Source organism: Podarcis muralis, chromosome 2, assembly GCF_964188315.1.
Source record: "Podarcis muralis chromosome 2, rPodMur119.hap1.1, whole genome shotgun sequence".
NCBI classification, from domain to species: domain Eukaryota; kingdom Metazoa; phylum Chordata; class Lepidosauria; order Squamata; family Lacertidae; genus Podarcis; species Podarcis muralis.
Window position 1 is genome coordinate 19,062,634 of NC_135656.1, and position 9,233 is coordinate 19,071,866.

A 9,233-nucleotide genomic window follows, 5' to 3' on the forward strand; every position below is an offset into this window, starting at 1 on the left:
AGAACTTGCCGATCAGAAGGTCGGCGGTTCGAATCCCTGCGATGGGGTGAGCTCCAGTTGCTCGGTCCCAGCTCCTGCCAACCTAGCAGTTTGAAACGGTGTTTTCGTGCACTGCTCTGGTTCGCCAGAAGCAGCTTAGTCATGCATTCCACATGATCTGGAAGCTGTACGCCGGCTCCCTTGGCCTATAGAGCGAGATGAGCGCCGCAACCCCAGAGTTGGCCACGACTGGACCTAATGGTCAGGGGTCCCTTTACCTATATTATTATTATTCTCCACCATCTGACTTGATTGCTCCAAGCACTCTGAGCAGCTTCCAACATATATAAAAAACGTAATAAAAATATTAACTTAATATTTATACCCTGCCCATCTGGCTGGGTTTTCCCAGCCACTCTGGGCGGCTGCCAACAGAATATTAAAAACAGAATAAAAATCAAAAACTTCCCTAAACAGGGCTGCCTTCACATGTCTTCATAGAGTCAGATAGTTGTTTATTTCATTGACATCAGACAGGAGGGTGTTCCACAGGGCGGGAGCCACTACCGAGGCCCTCTGCCTGGTTCCCTGTCACCTCACTTCTCACGGGGAGGGAACTGCCAGAAGGCCCTCAGAGCTGGACCTCAGTGTCCAGGCTGAACGATGGGGATGGAGATGCTCCTTCAGGTATACTGGGCTAAGGCCATTTAGGGCTTTAAAGGTCAGCTCCAACACTTTGAATTGTGCTCAGAAAGGTACTGGGAGCCAACATCAAACATTTTTTAAAACTTCCATATACAGGGCTGCCTTCAGGTGGCTCTGGGGGTCAGATAACTCCATTCCCTCTGACGCTGGTCGCACAAGCTAACCCTGCGCACTGCCAGGCTCCCCATAACACTTACATGCCCAGCTGATATCAGGGCAGAGTTTTTCCTCAGGTACCAATGTTTGCAGGTCAACCTCTGCCAAGTCTTCTTATTTGGTGATAACTTGTAGCCGAGTAAGATTGTCTTCCATGAACACAGCCTTTAACAGTGAGTCCGTAAATGAATGTGGAGGCCAATTCTGGATCCACACGTCCTTCCACAGTGGGGACATAGGTTTCCAGACAGGAGTTGATCATGGTGAGGGTTTTCCAAACAAGCGCTTCTTCTTTCTCCCTTTTTGGTTTGAGTGTCTTCAAAGTCCATGACACCTTTGGTAAGTGAGGAAGGGTCTTTCCCAGTCAGAGGAGGGGCTATTCTTCCTAATGATCAGTAAGAACCCCATTTATTGTCATTTGAACCCATGAATCAACAGGAAACAACAGCAGCAAGCTCCAAATTTGCTGCAAATCTAATACTTGATGGTTGCTATCATATCTCAGCGGCCTCTTTTCTATAGGCTAAACATTCTCTGCTTTTCAGCCTTCTCTCTCTCTTTTTTAATTTTCAAAGATCTTTATTGAAACTTAACATATATACATAATAACCCAAATTCCCAATGATCCCCTCACATAAAATATCTAAATTACAACAGCTGCATAATTATACACAATTCTAAAACCCAACACCACCCCTCTACTTCCCTCCACAGCAATTCAACTTCTTTATATTTCTTTCTACCTTGCCCCCCGCATTCTATAATACATTATTTTTGTTAAATTCTGATTTTTTCCTTCCTTCTTTATTGGTTTTGTTATTGCTTACATTTTTTTCTAAGCCTATTAACATGCCATTTTTAGAACAATATATTTTACATATAATCTTCGAAATACTTCCACTCCATTCTTAACTTTTAACTTAATTCTTAACTTTTGATTTGATTGATATCTTATAATTGAAGTTAATTTTGCCAATTCTATATACACAATGTACAAATTCACTTTTCTAAAAGGGCTCACCAGTGCTTTTCTTTTCCCTAAAAAAAAAGTTTTCCTACACATATTGAAATACTGCCCCTCAATGAGGCCAAACTTAAGATTCACAAAATGTTTAGAGGTATGCATACCCCAGAAAAATTATATATATATATATATAGAGAGAGAGAGAGAGAGAGAGAGGTATGCATACCCCAGAAAAATTATTTATATATATATATATAGTTTGCTTCTGCCACACTCTGGATTCTAAGCAGCCCTGTTTTCACTTCATTTCCATCACCACTCACCACCGGAGTTTGCTATTAGAAGAAGTTGCGTCAAAAGGGAAAACATGCAAACAGGCTTCTACCCATCTGCTCAGTCGGAAATAAAACTGGTTCCCTCCTTCCTGCCTGACCTGCCATTTTACATAGTGCATTCCAAGTATGTCAGGCTCTTCACAATCACACACACTCATTTGTTTGTTTGTTTGTTTGTTTGTTTTGTAAACGCCCTATAGCCATAGGTCTCAGGGCGTTTCACAACACAAAGTTACTATATAAAAGCACAAAATACAGAATAAAAATAATCAAAACAATCAACAATACACAGGTATACAAACTAGTAAAAAGCTAGTAAATACAGTGGTACCTCGGGTTACATATGATCCAGGTTACAGACTCCGCTAACCCAGAAATAATACCTTGGGTTAAGAACTTTGCTTCAGGATAAGAACAGAAATCGTGCTCCGGTGGCGCAGCAGCAGTAGGCGGCCCCATTAGCTAAAGTGGTGCTTCAGGTTAAGAACAGTTTCAGGTTAAGAACGGACCTCTGGAACGAATTGCTGTATTTTTCGCTCTATAAGACGCACCAGACCACAAGACGCACCTAGTTTTTGGAGGAGGAAAAGAAGAGAAAAAATATTCTGAATCTCAGAAGCCAGAACAGCAAGAGGGATCGCTGTGCAGTGAAAGCAGCAATCCCTCTTGCTGTTCTGGCTTCTGGGATAGCTGCGCAGCCTGCATTCACTCCATTAGACACACACACATTTCCCCTTACTTTTTAGGAGGGAAAAGTGAGTCTTATAGAGCAAAAAATACGGTAAGTACTTAGCCTGAGGTAGCACTGTAAGTGAATCAAGATTATTATTAATTTTTTTTATACTGCTGACCAGGAATACTCTCCGATATCCGACATTTCACTACCCCATTTGCAGCTGGCAAAATAAAAATTGGGGAGGAACATTTTGGTGAATGGGAGATTTAGGAAAAAATGTGGGCTTTGGTTTTAATGGTGCTTCTCTGTATGACTGGTGGTCACTATTTTTTATTTCCCACAAAGCCTACAGGAATGATACCAGACCACCACCAACTGCACAGAAGAGCATGGTCCTCAATGTTGAGGGGTTGGGGAACTCTTTCTCTCTAAATTTTGAGCCACAGATTTATTTTTGGGCTCAGCGACAGTGTGTTCAGGGCTCAGGTCCGGCATTTGGGGGGCTCTTGGGCAAGCCATTGGACCCCATTAATCTGGAAGACATGGAGCTTGTATCCTCTCACATTACCTCTGGCTTCCTAAGCTGCTCTGAGAAAGATCAGAACAGTGGTGCTCTTAGAGCAATATATTCTTCAGCACAGAACCGGTCCTACCATTAGGCAAAGTGAGGAGGCAGTGGATACTGGCAGGCAAAGTGCTGGAGTGAGAAATCCCATAAGCTAGTCAGTTTCCCCTTGGATGCAGTGGAAGATGCTGTCCTGTCACCTCCAGAGAAATGAGATTCAACAACCAATCTCGTCAGCTTCTGTATGTGCAGTAAGTCAGTAAGTCAGTCAAGTTTATTGCTTATAGCCAAAGCCTGCTGCAATGTATACAATGTCATTCAATAAAATATATATTAGTTTGATACACAAACTTAAAACATTTACATTGCCAAAACATGACCTAATCTGCACAAAGCTATAGAAACTCCTTAATATACAAATTGAAACATTAGACAATAAAATTCATAAGCTAAAATCATCGTAAAGGTAAAGGGACCCCTAACCATTAGGTCCAGTCGTGGCCGACTCTGGGGTTGCGGCGCTCATCTCCCTTGATTGGCCGAGGGAGCTGGCGTACAGCTTGTGGGTTATGTGGCCAGCATGACCAAGTCGCTTCTGGCGAACCAGAGCAGCGCATGGAAACGCCATTTATCTTCCCGCCGGAGCGGTACCTATTTATCTACTTGCACTTTGAGGTGCTTTTGAACTGCTAGGTTGGCAGGAGCAGGGACCAAGCAACGGGAGCTCACCCCGTCGTGGGGATTTGAACCGCCGACCTTCTGATCAGCAAGTCCTAGGCTCTGTGGTTTAACCCACAGCGCCACCCCCGTCCCACAGCTTGGTGTAGATGGGGTCAAATAAATTCATCTCCTTTACAGTTGATAGCTATCTTGGCTATATAATTTTTTCTAATTTTCCTGGCAGCAGTTGCAAAAAATGCTACACGCCAGGTCACATACTTATCTATGTCTGCGAGGACATAAAGAATGTCAGAAGGGTTCTGGCCAGGGGACCTTGTCATTATAGGTGTCAAAAACCGTTCTCTTGCTTCATTCTATAAGGGGAAGCGTAAGATATAATGCATAAGGTCCTCTAATTCAGGGCATCCCTAATACAAACATGTTCATTTACTGGTACGCCTCTATATCTCCCATCTCTATAAGCAGAGTTTATTTGTATTTAATCTTAACTCTGTAAAAGCTTTCCGGAGTTGTACAAAAGTCAGTTCAAGTAAAATGTATGTTCATGGGCCTCTCTAAGTTTAAAATATAAAGGGGCTCATGTGGATAGGCATATGGAGTTTAAGTCATTTTTAGTAGCCCCTGTCCTTATGGTCCATTGAAGCCCTGGTCAGATTTTTGAACCTAGATCCTCTCTGGAGCTGGTCTCATATGCCATGCAGTTTTTACTGCAACGGCTTCAAATCATATCGATCTGCATTTTTGTCACGGCTGGCTGGCCTCAACGAGGGGAAAGAGGGAACGTGACTTGTTTGCCAAAATGGTTGCAAAAATCCTCATGGCAACATGGAAAGGGGAGGTGTTCACTCTTCCACAAGTAGCATAGGAAGTTTGGAATGGGAAATTCCCAGCAGGGGCCAGGAGGCAGAATTTAAAAAGGTCTGTGTGAAAGCAAGGAGCAAGTCTTTTATTTCTCACTGCGCTGTCTGCCAGATGCAATAAAGTCAGTGCCTGGATTTAATAAACTCCCCCTTGTTATTAAGAAAACAAGGTCTCTTTTCCTGGAAAACTAACAAATCCAAGGATAGGGTGTAACTTTTCATAATCATGATTTGTTTCGAGTGCTTTGTGAGAATGCCAAAAGACCCTTTGAAATACCAAATGTTTTCCAATTAGGCAGACGTAAGGAGACTGGAACCAATGCAGCTGACACTGGATTTAGGTGGCTTCAATTCTTCTTGAAAGAACAATGTTGGGTTGTTGTTTTCTTTTAATGAAATAAAACACCAGCTTTGCAAACGGTTACACAAAATAAGCCCCAGAGTAGGACCAAATCAAATTGAGGCCCCTGCTGTGGCGCAATTATGCGGGAATTAAGAGACCTGCAGATATGGCTAGTTAGTTCAAGGCAGCATTCAAACTTTAATCCCAGACTTTACCTCTTTGATTTCTCCTGCTTCATTGACTCTGTATTGTGAAACAGCTGAGGGCTACGAGGTTTTCATCCCTGATCTACAACTACAAAGCTACTAGGTCTACTTTTCTTCTTCTAAAACCCAGTCCTGTTCCAAGGCTATGTTGTTGTTGTTTAGTCGTTTAGTCGTGTCCGACTCTTCGTGACCCCATGGACCAGAGCACGCCAGGCTATGTATACACACTTTAATAAAGCAAGCAAAAAACACCACCACCTTAGTCCTCCTATCTCACTGAGGTTTATATCTCCACTTGATCAAGTGGCCCCTTGCCCCTGTTTTCCTCATCCCCCTTGCCTTCATCACCCCATTCCTTTGGACTTGACCACCTATTCTTCCTCCTGGGCTCCTCTGCCCGAATCAAACTCTATCCCTTTGCACTTTGGAAGCACTTAAAGAAGCCATTAAAAAGGTAAAGGGACCTCTGACCATTAGGTCCAGTCGTGACCGACTCAGGGGTTGTGGCGCTCATCTCGCTTCATTGGTTGAGGGAGCCGGCGTACAGCTTCCAGGTCATGTGGCCAGCATGACTAAGCCGCTTCTGGTGAACCAGAGCAGCGCACAGAAATGCCATGTACCTTCCCGCCAGAGCGGTACCTATTTATCTACTTGCACTTTGACGTGCTTTCGAACTGCTAGGTTGGCAGGAGCAGGGACTGAACAACGGGAGCTCACCCCATCAAACCGCCGACCATCTGATCGGCAAGTCCTAGGCTCTGTGGTTTAACCCACAGCACCACCCGCATTACTAGACTCCTAAAAAAACCAGAAGACTACAGGTCTCAGCAATGATCACCTTGTGCAAGATTAATTTACCATAGATAGGCAAGGTCTCTGGGCACATTGTGGCATCCCGACAGTGGGTTAGCCAGGTGCTTTTGAATGAAACCTATTATTCAGATCTATTCCAATCTGGCTTCTGGCCTGGTCTGGGGGGCCAAAACCAGGATACCCTATGCTGAGTGATGGATAGCGGGAATGTGACCCGGATGATTCTTCTACGCTTCTCAGATGTGACTCATCTTTCTGAATGGAATTATTTGCTAATTATTTACCTTTCCATGGAGGCGCAGGTTACTGCAACAGCAAAGGTGACATTTTTCTACCTTCACCACATTAAGCAGTTGGCCCCTTACCTTTCCCGCCCTGACCTGGCCACAGTGATCCATGTGACGGTCACCTCCAGGCTTGACTACTGTAATTTGCTCTAAGAGGGGCTGCCCTTGAAGCTGTCCCAGAAACTCCAGCGGGTGCAGAATGCTGCAGCGAGGCTCCTCACAGGGTCTCTGCCATGGGAGCATATTCACCCAGTGCTTTTCCAGCTGCACTGGCTCCCGGCGGAGTACAGGGTCAGATTTAAGATGCTGGTTTTGACCTTTAAAGCCCTTCACAGCCTAGGACCCTCGTACGAACGGGACCGCCTCTCCTGGTATCCCCCATGGAGGACCTTAAGGTCCATAAATAGCAACATCCTAGAGGTCCTGGGCCCTAAGGAAGTTAGTTTAGCCTCAACCAGAGCCAGGGCTTTTTTGACACTGGCTCCGGCCTGGTGGAACACTCTGTCTCATGAGACTAGGGCCCTGCGGGATCTGATTTCTTTCCGCAGGGCCTGTAAGACAGAGTTGTTCCGCCTGTCCATTGGCTTAGAATCAATTTGATTCCCTTCCCCTCTTTCTTTTTCCCTTTCTCCTCCTGTGATGAGGCTGCATTTTAATGTTTTAATGTTGAATTTTAATCTTGTTTTTTAAGTTGTATTTCAATCAACTTGTTTTTATTATTGGTTGTTAGCCGCCCTGAGCCCGGTCTTGGCTGGGGAGGGTGGGGTATAAATAAAATTTATTATTATTATTATTATTACTATTATTACAATTATTTATTTTAAAGCTTCTAAGGTAGCTTTCAAATAACAACAATGCACATTTGAATACACAGCAATATCAACATATAAGGACAGTTGGCCAGAGGGAGAAAGAGGGACCCCAGTTGAAGCAGCCTGTGGTGATTTCTGTGCCTGCCCTTCCCTATCTCCTTCCCTTCCCACTGGGAGTGGGAGGCACTGCATCGCAGTGGCCTGAGTTATTCCTGTTGGATCAACTTCCCGGAGGTAGTGCTAGGGAACTGCTGTTCCACTTCATGACCCTTGAACTATAGGCTGTCACAAGTCCCCCTTTTTCAACATCTGCATCAGGGATGCCTGTGGCTTGTGAGACGCTGCTGCACTCCAGCTCCCATCATCCCTGACTACAGGCCATGTAGCCCTTTTGGAGGGCTACAGTTTCCCCATCTCCAATCTAAATGAAAACTGCTGTGTGAGGTTATCTGGAGGCTGCAAATGGTCAAACAAAGGCAGTTATGCACAGCACCAATTGGGCAGCACGTGTGTTGTCATGAACCCGTACCCCCCCATAACATTTTTAAATGAGTTTTTCTTTTTAAGGTGAGCATAGTTAAATCAAGAACACAGAATTAAAATGGCGAACAACCTTCCCTAAAGCATAGCTGGGGAGCAAGGCTAATTGGTGTTCAAATCACCAATACATATGTCAAGTACATGGCAAAAGGAGAAAAATCCACTACAACTTCTGCTTTAACGTTTTGTGTGCATGCAGCTGAGCTCTCTCTGTGCATGTAACAACTCTGCAGAGTTAAGACGGTGGGATCTAAAGACTCATGAATGGCATTACTGTGGCTTCCACTTCCCACCAGCGCCTCTTTCATCCTTTGTAAAGTCATTCTGGGAATTTGAAAGATGCTCAGTAATACTCTCCAGTGCAGCAGTCGGAGAAGGAATCTGGAAGGGACTAATATGCTTACAGAAGCAGTGAGCACTTGGACTCTTTGGATCCTGGCTAAGAAGACCTGTGGCATATATGTGGCTTTTCATGTAGCCATAAAATATATAACCCATTAAAACCCAATCTTTTACCCAAGGGATACAATGCCATATGGAAACATGCTAATACTATTCTAAATAAGGATAGCTTTGAGAGATGCTCTGCTCTCGCTCTTTACATGTGGGCTGCTGTTGAATTGCCAAGCAACAGCTACTTCCACACTACATTAGCAACATAATCTTGCAGAACCTTCCCTGTAAAATTACAGATAAAACTAAATAGTCACAATCACAGCCTTTGTAGAAGACTTTAAAAAAAATGCAAGATAAGCAACCATGAAGTTCCCATTCAACACTATTAAAAAGCAACTGTTTGGTCTGATTGTTCAGCATGACTTATATCTCCCTCTATTCATTTAGTTTTAGTTCTTTTCACTGATTTGTATTTACAACACATTAAAGCAACTGAGGATCCTTACTGGCAGATAACAAGAGTGCAAGCCGAAAGCATAGAAAAGGCAATAATCTGGGCATAATCTGGAAACAGTTCAAGTACTTTATTCAAAACCTCAGTTTCCCTAGTCAGATTGAATGCACACCACCTTCAGACTGGGAGTAATCACCACCTTTCAAACTGATGTCAGGGGAAGGAAAACTCTTGACTTCAACATCCAGAGAACCCTGGCAGAACTTAATAGCTCTTTCAGCTGCAGGTGGGGAATCCTTGGAAAACGCTGAGCTCTGGTTGGCTTTCCTCTTAAAGCAGGGGGCTGTAAATCGTTGTTTCGCCTACAGCAAAAAACTGGATTATTTACTGGTGAAATGGGGATTCTAATCCATCCAAGATATGTTGACTACAGCAGGAGGCGGCAGCAGCTACTGCAATGT